Here is a 13,511-nt window from a genome sequence, read left to right on the forward strand (position 1 = left end):
TCCTCTTCTGTCTGTCTCTCCAAACACTCTGCTCCAGCCCCTCCCCTCTGCTCTGCTTTTCTCTTACCCTGGGGGATGTGGTTTGTCCTGCTGCACCGGTATGAGATCAGGTTACCAAGGAGGATTAACTGTTTCTGTGACAACCTGGCTTTGCCAGGGCGTCACACACCCCCTTGGTAAAACACGGCCCGTCCTCGGGCCGTCTGGCCACCAACATTTATTAAAACTGGAAAAATCAACACATTACAATCATACATCTTCCCACATCGGGAGGTACGTTTTCTAAAACTTTAAACCGTTCTGCCACCCCACACCTGCGGAGCAGATGGCCTCCTCCTGAACTTGAGGGCATTCAACAGGGGTGACAGTCCATAAAACAGTCAACTTTTTAACTTGTGGGTAGCCGTCCATGCTCCACTACCACTGCCGCTGCCGCCACTCCCAGTGCGGGGCACGGGTTTCGTGCTCTGCCTCCTGCTCAGAAGCCAGGCCCACTTGGATGCCCTCGGCGCTGGCTACAACCGGCCTCGGTAACTGCAAAGGGCTCCATCTCTCACTGGCCTGCTCCTCCTCTCTGCAGGTCTCCGGCTGCTCCACAGCCGTGACGGGGTACCTGGCAGCGGCTGGCGCCACATCTGGGGCAGACTTCCAATCAGGTGCCACCTCCGTTGCAGCCGGGCGGACTGCCGGAGCCGACGTCATCACCGTTGAGGCCGGGCGGACTGTCAGAGCCGGGTGAGATGTCATCAGGGTTGCGGCTACTGCTTGTCCAGGAACGGAATTAGGGAAAGTCCTGGCGTCCCTGCCTTTACAGTCCTGGTCACATAAACTGCGGTTCCTTCCTCCTGCTCCCCCTTGGTACTCGGGAGCAGTCCTTCTAGCAACTTTTAAAGTTTTCCTTTCGCTTCCGGTCCTCCGGAGCTTCACTTCCGCCCACGTTCTCAGGGGGCGGAGCCTCTTTTTCGCGCCCACCGCTTGGGGAAGAAGGCGCTGGGTGGGAGATTTTCGCGCCCAAAATGGCGGCAAAGATGGCGACTTTCAAAATTTTTGCAGCGGAACACCGCTGACAGTCCAGAACAAGGCGCACTTCCTCCAAGTAACTGGATGGGTTCGATCCTGTTCGTGACGCCAAATGTGTCGCCCGGGGACCAGGGGGGTACTCAGATCCGGGCCACGAGGTCACTTCTGTGGGTATCACGGTGGCGTGACCCAGTCTGTGATCCCAGGCTCCACAGTAAAAGGGGGTTTGTTAAGGGAGATTGTCCGTGACGCCACCCACGGTTGTGGTGATTGTGGACACCACCGCTGCTCTTTATAGGGATCCCGGGAGCGGTGACAGGGAGCAGCTTGGTTGTTATTTCTCCCCTCTGTGGGTAGGGGGGTTGGTTGTCCCGGGGCCCGGTAATGGAGTAAGCAGGGAGCAGGGCGCAGTGCTGCAGTGCGGTGCCCGAGCGCACGGGCGTACTCACAAGTATTTCACACAGAGTCACTGGTAAACTAGGAATTGCCGGTGTCCGCAGCCTTCGGTACGGGGGTGTTAGTGTCCCACACACGGTGCAGCAGCTCCTGTTCTTTCCCTGCAGCCAGGTGCCTTTCTCTCCACTCTCCTCCTCTTTCTCCTCAGCCGGGAACGGGGAATCCACTCCCCTGCAGTGATCCGGGTCACCCTAGGTACCGTCGGGCCACTACCCTGCTCCGGCTACCTCTGGCCCCTTCCTCACTGCAGCCTGTCCCGGCCCTTTCGGAGCACGCTTCACTATCAGCCTGGGAGCTACAACTCCAGACTCCTCTTCTGTCTGTCTCTCCAAACACTCTGCTCCAGCCCCTCCCCTCTGCTCTGCTTTTCTCTTACCCTGGGGGATGTGGTTTGTCCTGCTGCACCGGTGTGAGATTAGGTTACCAAGGAGGATTAACTCTTTCTGTGACAACCTGGCTTTGCCAGGGCGTCACACTTACTACGTCCAATTTACAGTCCTGAATGGCTCATCTCCATTGACTTGTATGAGGTTCGCTGTTCAAAGTTAAGTTTGGTGCCAAGTTTGCTTGCCAATCAATTTTTTTTTTTTCCTGTACTGGTTCAGTGAACCCGATTATCCACGGGTTTTACTCATCACTACAGATAACCACTTTATACACGGCTGATAACACAGGATCCACCAATCATAATGGATAATTTGCACACACTCATTCATTAGATGCTTTAATACAAGTGATAGGGTCTGAGCATGTTCAGTGTGACTATGTACATGTGATGTTTCCTGAAATAAAACAGGATAAAAGAGTCTAAAAAAACTGTGTTAAAATTGCAAGAAATCTATATTTTAATTTTATTAAAGTTTATGATATGGAAAAAAAATTGCCAAAATTAAAAATATATTTAATACAAAAACCTGGTTTAAACAATGGGTAGCTTTCTAAGGATAGCTTCTGTTAAAATGCTGCTGTCAGTGATTGACAGCGTCATCTAAATGGTTAACAGCAGCAATCAGAGCTCGCGCCAGCCATTGCTGTTACAGGGCAATTCCAGTTATGTAACACAGTCTGCATCTGATCGCACTCCATACACCCCAGAGCAACCTGTAATGGAAATTAGATTACAAACATTGTTTATTCCTTCGTCCCCCCAGAGCAGTATTTGTAACTCATCCTGTCAATGTAATACTAATATGCATATATAAATCACACACATAACCATCCAGAGTAATATACTCAGAATTATCTAGAATCTGGCGTGAGACAAGTATTATAGAAGAATATTTGCCCATGGCTATGTTTATTAAAGATTGAAAATAAAAAGGAAAAAATTAAACCAATCAAATAATAATGCATTAATTAAAACCTTTACATTTAAAGTAAACATCAGCATAAAAACTTTACAGTTTTTGTCCACACCCCAAGAGGTGAACGTCATTACCCCATCTGGTGTAAGGTGCTTAGTCAGGTAACGAGCTTCCCAGCACACCCAAAAACAACTCAATCATAACATGCAAATTTAGATTAAATCTGTCCAAATCTATTTCAAACAAATGAATACAATCAGAAATAAAGGCCAGGCCCTCCTCCTTCCAAATCCACAGTCTAAAAGACAATTTGCACAATAATTTTTTAACATTTCACAATTCAACCTAAAAATGTCAAATCAGGGAAGAATAACCAAATCAAACAGGAAATCACACTGTAGCGCCCCTGAGACACTCAGGGCACTACAGGGAACTGCATCCTCTAGGGGATGCAGGACCTAACCCCTGGGACCTGTAACTCCAGTGCCAGAAACAGCAACACACAACCAAACCCCTAGTTGCTACTCACACCAGGTCTCATTGGGTAGTCAGAGACAAAGGGGATGGCCACCTAGAGGGCGGAGCAAAACCAGAAAAGACTAGACCACCTGGTGGGAGGGGGGCAAGCTAGTCTGTTAGGGAGAGCACAATGTGAAGTGTAGGAGTGAGGTGTGCCTGGAGCTGGGTCTGTGTAACAGTGACCCGGGGGCACGGGAGTCAGGTTGCCAGCAAAAGAGCAAACAAGAACCTCTGGGCCGGAGTCAAGACCCCAGGGACGGTACGAGGGAGCACCACTGGAACCTGGGCATGCACGGGGCACAGGGCCCTAGGTCAGGCGACGGTTTTAGACGGCCTGGCAATTACCTGCACGGTGAGGGCTCTCCATGGGCCTCACTGACCTACAGATCTGGGGGCATCAGCAGTAAAGCAAGGATCGGGGTTTGGACACATACCTCCCCACAGGATCCACATTGCCAGCCGAACAGACAGACCGCTGTATCACAGCCAGGGGACCCCCAAAGTTCCAAGCTTTGGGGTCTCAACTACACAGAGTGCCGGGGACAGAGCAACTGAGTCATCAACTGGCACTGGCAATACAGGGACCGGAACCAGCCGTCCAAGGGTTAAGAGTGAGTATTTTTACATATATTTATATTGAGGCCCCCCTGTACTATCATCACATATAGAGGCCTCCTGTACTATCATCACATATAGAGGCCCCTCCTGTACTATCATCACATATACAGGCCCCTCCTGTACTATCATCACATATAGAGGCTCTCCTGTACTATCATCACATATAGAGGCCCCTCCTGTACTATCATCACATATACAGGCCCCTCCTGTACTATCATCACATATAGAGGCCCCTCCTGTACCATCATCACATATACAGGCCCCTCCTGTACTATCATCACATATAGAGGCCCCTCCTGTACTATCATCACATATACAGGCCCCTCCTGTACTATCATCACATATAGAGGCCCCTCCTGTACTATCATCACATATACAGGCCCCTCCTGTACTATCATCACATATAGAGGCCCCTCCTGTACTATCATCACATATACAGGCCCCTCCTGTACTATCATCACATATACAGGCCCCTCCTGTACTATCATCACATATACAGGCCCCTCCTGTACTATCATCACATATAGAGGCCCCTCCTGTACTATCATCACATATACAGGCCCCTCCTGTACTATCATCACATATAGAGGCCCCTCCTGTACTATCATCACATATACAGGCCCCTCCTGTACTATCATCACATATAGAGGCCTCCTGTACTATCATCACATATAGAGGCCCCTCCTATACTATCATCACATATAGAGGCCCCTCCTGTACTATCATCACATATAGAGGCTCCCCTGTACTATCATCACATATAGAGGCCCCCCTGTACTATCATCACATATACAGGCCCCTCCTGTACTATCATCACATATAGAGGCCCCTCCTGTACTATCATCACATATAGAGGCCCCTCCTGTACTATCATCACATATAGAGGCCCCTCCTGTACTATCATCACATATAGAGGCCCCTCCTGTACTATCATCACATATACAGGCCCCTCCTGTACTATCATCACATATACAGGCCCCTCCTGTACTATCATCACATATACAGGCCCCTCCTGTACTATCATCACATATACAGGCCCCTCCTGTACTATCATCACATATAGAGGCCCCTCCTGTACTATCATCACATATACAGGCCCCTCCTGTACTATCATCACATATACAGGCCCCTCCTGTACTATCATCACATATACAGGCCCCTCCTGTACTATCATCACATATACAGGCCCCTCCTGTACTATCATCACATATACAGGCCCCTCCTGTACTATCATCACATATACAGGCCCCTCCTGTACTATCATCACATATAGAGGCGCCTCCTGTACTATCATCACATATAGAGGCCCTTCCTGTACTATCATCACATATAGAGGCCCCCCTGTACTATCATCACATATAGAGGCCCCTCCTGTACTATCATCACATATAGAGGCCCCTCCTGTACTATCATCACATATACAGGCCCCTCCTGTACTATCATCACATATACAGGCCCCTCCTGTACTATCATCACATATACAGGCCCCCCTGTACTATCATCACATATAGAGGCCCTTCCTGTACTATCATCACATATAGAGGCCCCCCTGTACTATCATCACATATAGAGGCCCCTCCTGTACTATCATCACATATAGAGGCCCCTCCTGTACTATCATCACATATAGAGGCCCCTCCTGTACTATCATCACATATAGAGGCCCCCCTGTACTATCATCACATATAGAGGCCCCTCCTGTACTATCATCACATATACAGGCCCCTCCTGTACTATCATCACATATAGAGGCCCCTCCTGTACTATCATCACATATACAGGCCCCTCCTGTACTATCATCACATATACAGGCCCCTCCTGTACTATCATCACATATACAGGCCCCTCCTGTACTATCATCACATATACAGGCCCCTCCTGTACTATCATCACATATAGAGGCCCCCCTGTACTATCATCACATATAGAGGCCCCTCCTGTACTATCATCACATATGGAGGCCCCTCCTGTACTATCATCACATATAGAGGCCCCTCCTGTACTATTGTCGCGGGCGGAGGAGGGGACGCCGCGCTCTCCCACTGCTCGGGTCCGGCTGCCGCGGCTGCTGCGGCCTGCCGCTGCTCGGTGGCTCGAGCGATGGGCCGGATCCCGGGGACTCGAGCGGCGCTCCTCGCCCGTGAGTGAAAGGGGGTTTTTGGGTGTGGGGATTGTTTATTGTCCGTGACGCCACCCACGGTTGTGGTGATTTGTTGACACCACCGCTGCTCTGTATGGGGATCCCGGGAGGGATGGTATGGAGCAGCCAGTTGTTGTGTTGCCCCTCCGTGGGTGGGGGTTGGTGATGAAGTGGGAAATGCAGGGCTTGGTGGGCGCAGGGACGCGGGGGCAGCGCTGTGCCTTGCGGCACTGTGGTACTCACTCAGCCTGAGACGATGACACAGTTCTCGGTAAAACACACGGCTGGAAAGACGGTTCCCACGGACGGCTGCACTTGCTTTCCCCAGTAGGTGACGGTGACGGTCCCTCTGTCCTGCACCTATGATGATAATGGTTGCGATGGGTTCCCACCGGTAACCCGCTCCCCGGCTTGGATATGGGCCGGAGGAGCCCTACTTTGCCCGCAGGCGCTGGCCCTGAGAAACTAGTGCCCTGGCGGTGGCGGTGTCTCTCTGTTACGGTTGGACTGTTGCCTTCAATCGGGACTTGGTTGTTGGGAGACAGACATCCCCTTCACTGACGGATTTGGCAAATTATGGCGACTCCTAGCCTTGCCGGGATCCGAAAGGCCCCTGCCCTGGTGCTGACTGTTCTTCGTATACTGCTCCAGACCGCCGGGCCACCACCCGTCCGCGGTCCTTCCAGCAACCTCCGAGCAGTCCCCCTGCAGACTATCACCGCCGTCTGCTTACCTTGCTGTCACTGTCCGGGGCACACACCCAGACCAACTTCAGGCTTTACTACTGTCACTTTCCTGTCACTTCAGCTTTTCTCTTTAGCTCCACTGCTACTTCCTTCTACTTTACTCCCCTAACCTCTTCTGCCTGGTTCCTCCCGCCTCCAGGGCTGTGAACTCCTCGGTGGGCGGAGCCAACCGCCTGGCCCACCCCCTGGTGTGAACATCAGCCCCTGGAGGAAGGCAACAAGGATTTTGGTAGCCTAGGTGTTCCTAACTGGGGTGTAGGGTGTGGTGGTGTGATGACCTGTGACCCCTGGCTTGCCCAGGGCATCACATTCCCCCTTAGCAAAATGCAGACCGTCCGCGGGCTGCCCGTCCAACACCGGTTTTATTTTCTGAAAAATATATAAAAAGGTAAAACGGTAACATAACAATTCATGACATCATCCCACATCGGCAGGCACATTTCTTAAACGTTGCTAACGGTTTAGGGTTACGGTCTCCGCTCTCTCCCACCCAAGCAACCTGGCCCTGATGCTGCCCCTAACATCCAGGCAGCACCCCTTGACCCAAGTCCAGCACAAGTTACCCGAGCGGGATCTGTCCTTCCCCTCCAGAGGGTAGCCACCGGTTCCTGTGGTGGCTGGGCCCCAGCCTGCTCTGCTGAGGGCCCTCCCTCCAACCTGCCTCTCCGGAGGCGGCAAATGCGGAAACGGTAACGGTAAAACAACTTATTTACATGCCACTAACGTTTGTGGTTGCCCTGCAAGTTCACGGGCTTGTCCATGGAAAGTTCTCCATGCAAAACTTTTTAAACGGTCCCCACGGGGACAACGGTGCCGGCAACGGCCGGTTTTCTCAATCACGGTTAATCAGATGAAGCTTCGGTTCCATTTTTGCTTATCATTTTCATTTTCAACTTTCAAACACAACTCAGACAAACACAGTGGTGGTCCCAACGGGGACTGTGCAGCGGTACTCCGCTGACCTTACTCAGATTCTTCTGCTGAGGCGGACCCATCCTCTGCCACCAGCATATCAAACATGCACTGACATGCCTGCTGTGGCAGGGGTACCCGGTACCCATTTCCACCGGTACACGGGGTATGGAAAACCACGGGGTCTCCTACATAGCGGGAACGCTCACTTGCCTCTCCAAACTCAGCAGCGGACCCGGGGCTGGGGCCGGAGTCATCACCTCTTGTTCCTGCGTCAGGCGGGTTACCGCCAGCTGCCGCAGCCTCCTGGCCTCCAGCATCCAACACTTCAGACCCTTCTGCGGTAGCACGGAGCAGCAAACTAGGCGAGTCTACACTGAGGCGCCCCATAAGTAACGGCAAGGGTGATGCATAGGCCGAGACTAGGCCGGGCCCCTCAGCCGCAGCGGCCGGTCCTGGTAGGACATAGGGACCGTGGGTCACCAGTCGACTCTGCTACATCATTTCCCCTCTCGCACATCGGGGCAGTTGTAATCAGCATCTCCACCTCGTTAGTCCACTGCTCCATCATCCGGAAGATCTGATCCTGCTGACGCTGGTGGAATTGAATCACCCGGGCCTTCATCCAGGCCACGGTCCCGGGCTCGGGGTCTGGCACAGTCACTGCCGGGACTTCTGGCACCATGCTGTTAAGGGGCCGCGGTCCTAGCGGTTCCCCCTGGTGCACTTCAGGGATGTCCTGGACGTCTGCAGCCGGCTGGCCCGCCGAGGCGGCTTGGCAGGGTATCGCTACCGGTTGGGCAGGTAGCGGGCCTAATGGCGGGGCGGCAGCAGCTATCGCGGGTAGCGGGGAGAGAGGCAGGGTGAGCGGAAGCCGGCCGGGCCCCTCAGCTCCAATGGCCGATCCCTCAGAAATACAGGGGCGTGGGTCTCTTACCCGCTCCTCCAAATCCTCTTTTACCTCGCGTCTCCACATAGCAGCCACCACATCCGCCATGTCGGTCTCCCACTCCTCCAGGAGGAGTTGCATGTGGGCCTGCAGACGGTTACTCAGCGGGACGGTCCGGTCACTCAACCACGTCGCCGTGCCGGGCGCGGGGGCTTCCTCGTTGGGAGTTGGGTTGTACATCTTGGCAATCGTGCCTTCCAGGAACCCGGTATTGCTGCAGAGTCCTGGCATCTCTGCTTTTATAGCTGCGTTCACATGCAGCCAGCCGCCATTGCGTCCCCATTAGCTTCTTTTCGGCCCCTCCTCTATTGGGGCGGGGTTTTGGCCTTCGCGCCTCTGCTACTCGAGAAGACGCTCGAGCGGGAACTTTTCGTGCCAAAGATGGCGACTTCCGAAATTTTTCAGCCGGATACCTCCGGCGGTCACAAGGCGCACCTCTACCCAACGGCAGAGCGGTAAGATCCTGTTCGTAACGCCAAGTTGTCGCGGGCGGAGGAGGGGACGCCGCGCTCTCCCACTGCTCGGGTCCGGCTGCCGCGGCTGCTGCGGCCTGCCGCTGCTCGGTGGCTCGAGCGATGGGCCGGATCCCGGGGACTCGAGCGGCGCTCCTCGCCCGTGAGTGAAAGGGGGTTTTTGGGTGTGGGGATTGTTTATTGTCCGTGACGCCACCCACGGTTGTGGTGATTTGTTGACACCACCGCTGCTCTGTATGGGGATCCCAGGAGGGATGGTATGGAGCAGCCAGTTGTTGTGTTGCCCCTCCGTGGGTAGGGGTTGGTGATCCCGGGGCCCAGTGATGAAGTGGGAGATGCAGGGCTTGGTGGGCGCAGGGACGCGGGGGCAGCGCTGTGCCTTGCGGCACTGTGATACTCACTCAGCCTGAGACGATGACACAGTTCTCGGTAAAACACACGGCTGGAAAGACGGTTCCCACGGACGGCTGCACTTGCTTTCCCCAGTAGGTGACGGTCCCTCTGTCCTGCACCTATGATGATAATGGTTGCGATGGTTTCCCACCGGTAACCCGCTCCCCGGCTTGGATATGGGCCGGAGGAGCCCTACTTTGCCCGCAGGCGCTGGCCCTGAGAAACTGGTGCCCTGGCGGTGTCTCTCTGTTACGGTTGGACTGTTGCCTTCAATCGGGACTTGGTTGTTGGGAGACAGACGTCCCCTTCACTGACGGATTTGGCAAACTATGGCGACTCCTAGCCTTGCCAGGATCCGAAAGGCCCCTGCCCTGGTGCTGACTGTTCTTCGTATACTGCTCCAGACCGCCGGGCCACCACCCGTCTGCGGTCCTTCCAGCAACCTCCGAGCAGTCCCCATGCAGACTATCACCGCCGTCTGCTGACCTTGCTGTCACTGTCCGGGGCACACACCCGGACCAACTTCAGGCTTTACTACTGTCACTTTCCTGTCACTTCAGCTTTTCTCTTTAGCTCCACTGCTACTTCCTTCTACTTTACTCCCCTAACCTCTTCTGCCTGGTTCCTCCCGCCTCCAGGGCTGTGAGCTCCTCGGTGGGCGGAGCCAACTGCCTGGCCCACCCCCTGGTGTGAACATCAGCCCCTGGAGGAAGGCAACAAGGATTTTGGTAGCCTAGGTGTTCCTAACTGGGGTGTAGGGTGTGGTGGTGTGATGACCTGTGACCCCTGGCTTGCCCAGGGCGTCACACTATCATCACATATAGAGGCCCCTCCTGTACTATCATCACATATACAGGCCCCTCCTGCACTATCATCACATATACAGGCCCCTCCTGTACTATCATCACATATAATAATAATAATAATAATAATAATAATAATAATTTTATTCATTTATATAGCGCTATTAATTCCACAGCGCTTTACATACATTGGCAACACTGTCCCCATTGGGGCTCACAATCTAGAGTCCCTATCTGTATGTCTTTGGAGTGTGGGAGGAAACCGGAGAACCCGGAGGAAACCCACGCAAACACGGGGAGAACATACAAACTCCTTGCAGATAGTGTCCTTGGCGGGATTTGAACCCAGGACCCCAGCGCTGCAAGACTGCAGTGCTAACCACATATAGAGGCGCCTCCTGTACTATCATCACATATAGAGGCCCCCCCTGTACTATCATCACATATAGAGGCCCCTCCGTACTATCATCACATATAGAGGCCCCCCCGTACTATCATCACATATAGAGGCCCCCCTGTACTATCATCACATATAGAGGCCCCCCTGTACTATCATCACATATAGAGGCCCCCCTGTACTATCATGACATATAGAGGCCCCCCTGTACTATCATGACATATAGAGGCCCCTCCTGTACTATCATCACATATACAGGCCCCTCCTGTACTATCATCACATATACAGGCCCCTCCTGTACTATCATCACATATACAGGCCCCTCCTGTACTATCATCACATATACAGGCCCCTCCTGCACTATCATCACATATACAGGCCCCTCCTGTACTATCATCACATATAGAGGCGCCTCCTGTACTATCATCACATATAGAGGCCCCCCTGTACTATCATCACATATAGAGGCCCCCCTGTACTATCATCACATATAGAGGCCTCTCCTGTACTATCATCACATATAGAGGCCCCTCCTGTACTATCATCACATATAGAGGCTCTCCTGTACTATCATCACATATAGAGGCTCTCCTGTACTATCATCACATATAGAGGCCCCCCTGTACTATCATCACATATAGAGGCCTCTCCTGTACTATCATCACATATAGAGGCCCCTCCTGTACTATCATCACATATAGAGGCCCCTCCTGTACTATCATCACATATAGAGGCCCCTCCGTACTATCATCACATATAGAGGCCCCTCCGTACTATCATCACATATAGAGGCCCCCCCGTACTATCATCACATATAGAGGCCCCCCTGTACTATCATCACATATAGAGGCCCCCCTGTACTATCATCACATATAGAGGCCCCCCTGTACTATCATGACATATAGAGGCCCCTCCTGTACTATCATCACATATACAGGCCCCTCCTGTACTATCATCACATATACAGGCCCCTCCTGTACTATCATCACATATACAGGCCCCTCCTGTACTATCATCACATATAGAGGCCCCTCCTGTACTATCATCACATCACATATACAGGCCCCTCCTGTACTATCATCACATATAGAGGCTCTCCTGTACTATCATCACATATAGAGGCCCCCCTGTACTATCATCACATATAGAGGCCCCCCTGTACTATCATCACATATAGAGGCCCCCCTGTACTATCATCACATATAGAGGCCTCTCCTGTACTATCATCACATATAGAGGCCCCTCCTGTACTATCATCACATATAGAGGCTCTCCTGTACTATCATCACATATAGAGGCTCTCCTGTACTATCATCACATATAGAGGCCCCCCTGTACTATCATCACATATAGAGGCCTCTCCTGTACTATCATCACATATAGAGGCCCCTCCTGTACTATCATCACATATAGAGGCCCCTCCTGTACTATCATCACATATAGAGGCCCCTCCTGTACTATCATCACATATAGAGGCCCCTCCGTACTATCATCACATATAGAGGCCCCTCCGTACTATCATCACATATAGAGGCCCCCCCGTACTATCATCACATATAGAGGCCCCCCTGTACTATCATCACATATAGAGGCCCCCCTGTACTATCATCACATATAGAGGCCCCCCTGTACTATCATGACATATAGAGGCCCCTCCTGTACTATCATCACATATACAGGCCCCTCCTGTACTATCATCACATATACAGGCCCCTCCTGTACTATCATCACATATACAGGCCCCTCCTGTACTATCATCACATATAGAGGCCCCTCCTGTACTATCATCACATATACAGGCCCCTCCTGTACTATCATCACATATACAGGCCCCTCCTGTACTATCATCACATATAGAGGCTCCTCCTGTACTATCATCACATATAGAGGCCCCTCCTGTACTATCATCACATATACAGGCCCCTCCTGTACTATCATCACATATAGAGGCTCCTCCTGTACTATCATCACATATACAGGCCCCTCCTGTACTATCATCACATATAGAGGCTCCTCCTGTACTATCATCACATATAGAGGCCCCTCCTGTACTATCATCACATATACAGGCCCCTCCTGTACTATCATCACATATAGAGGCTCCTCCTGTACTATCATCACATATACAGGCCCCTCCTGTACTATCATCACATATAGAGGCCCCCCTGTACTATCATCACATATAGAGGCCCCTCCTGTAATATCATCAGATATAGAGGCCCCTCCTGTACTATCATCACATATAGAGGCCCCTCCTGTACTATCATCACATATAGAGGCCCCTCCTGTACTATCATCACATATAGAGGCCCCTCCTGTACTATCATCACATATAGAGGCCCCTCCTGTACTATCATCACATATAGAGGAGCCTCCTGTACTATCATCACATATAGAGGCCCCTCCTGTACTATCATCACATATAGAGGCCCCTCCTGTACTATCATCACATATAGAGGCCCTCCTGTACTATCATCACATATAGAGGCTCCTCCTGTACTATCATCACATATACAGGCCCCTCCTGTACTATCATCACATATAGAGGCCCCTCCTGTACTATCATCACATATAGAGGCCCCCTGGACTATCATCACATATACAGGCCCCTCCTGTACTATCATCACATATAGAGGCCCCTCCTGTACTATCATCACATATAGAGGCCCCTCCTGTACTATCATCACATATAGAGGCCCCTCCTGTACTATCATCAGATATAGAGGCCCCCCTGTACTATTGTCGCGGGCGGAGAAGGGGACGCCGCGCTCTCCCACTGCT

Source organism: Anomaloglossus baeobatrachus, chromosome 8, assembly GCF_048569485.1.
Source record: "Anomaloglossus baeobatrachus isolate aAnoBae1 chromosome 8, aAnoBae1.hap1, whole genome shotgun sequence".
Taxonomy (NCBI): domain Eukaryota; kingdom Metazoa; phylum Chordata; class Amphibia; order Anura; family Aromobatidae; genus Anomaloglossus; species Anomaloglossus baeobatrachus.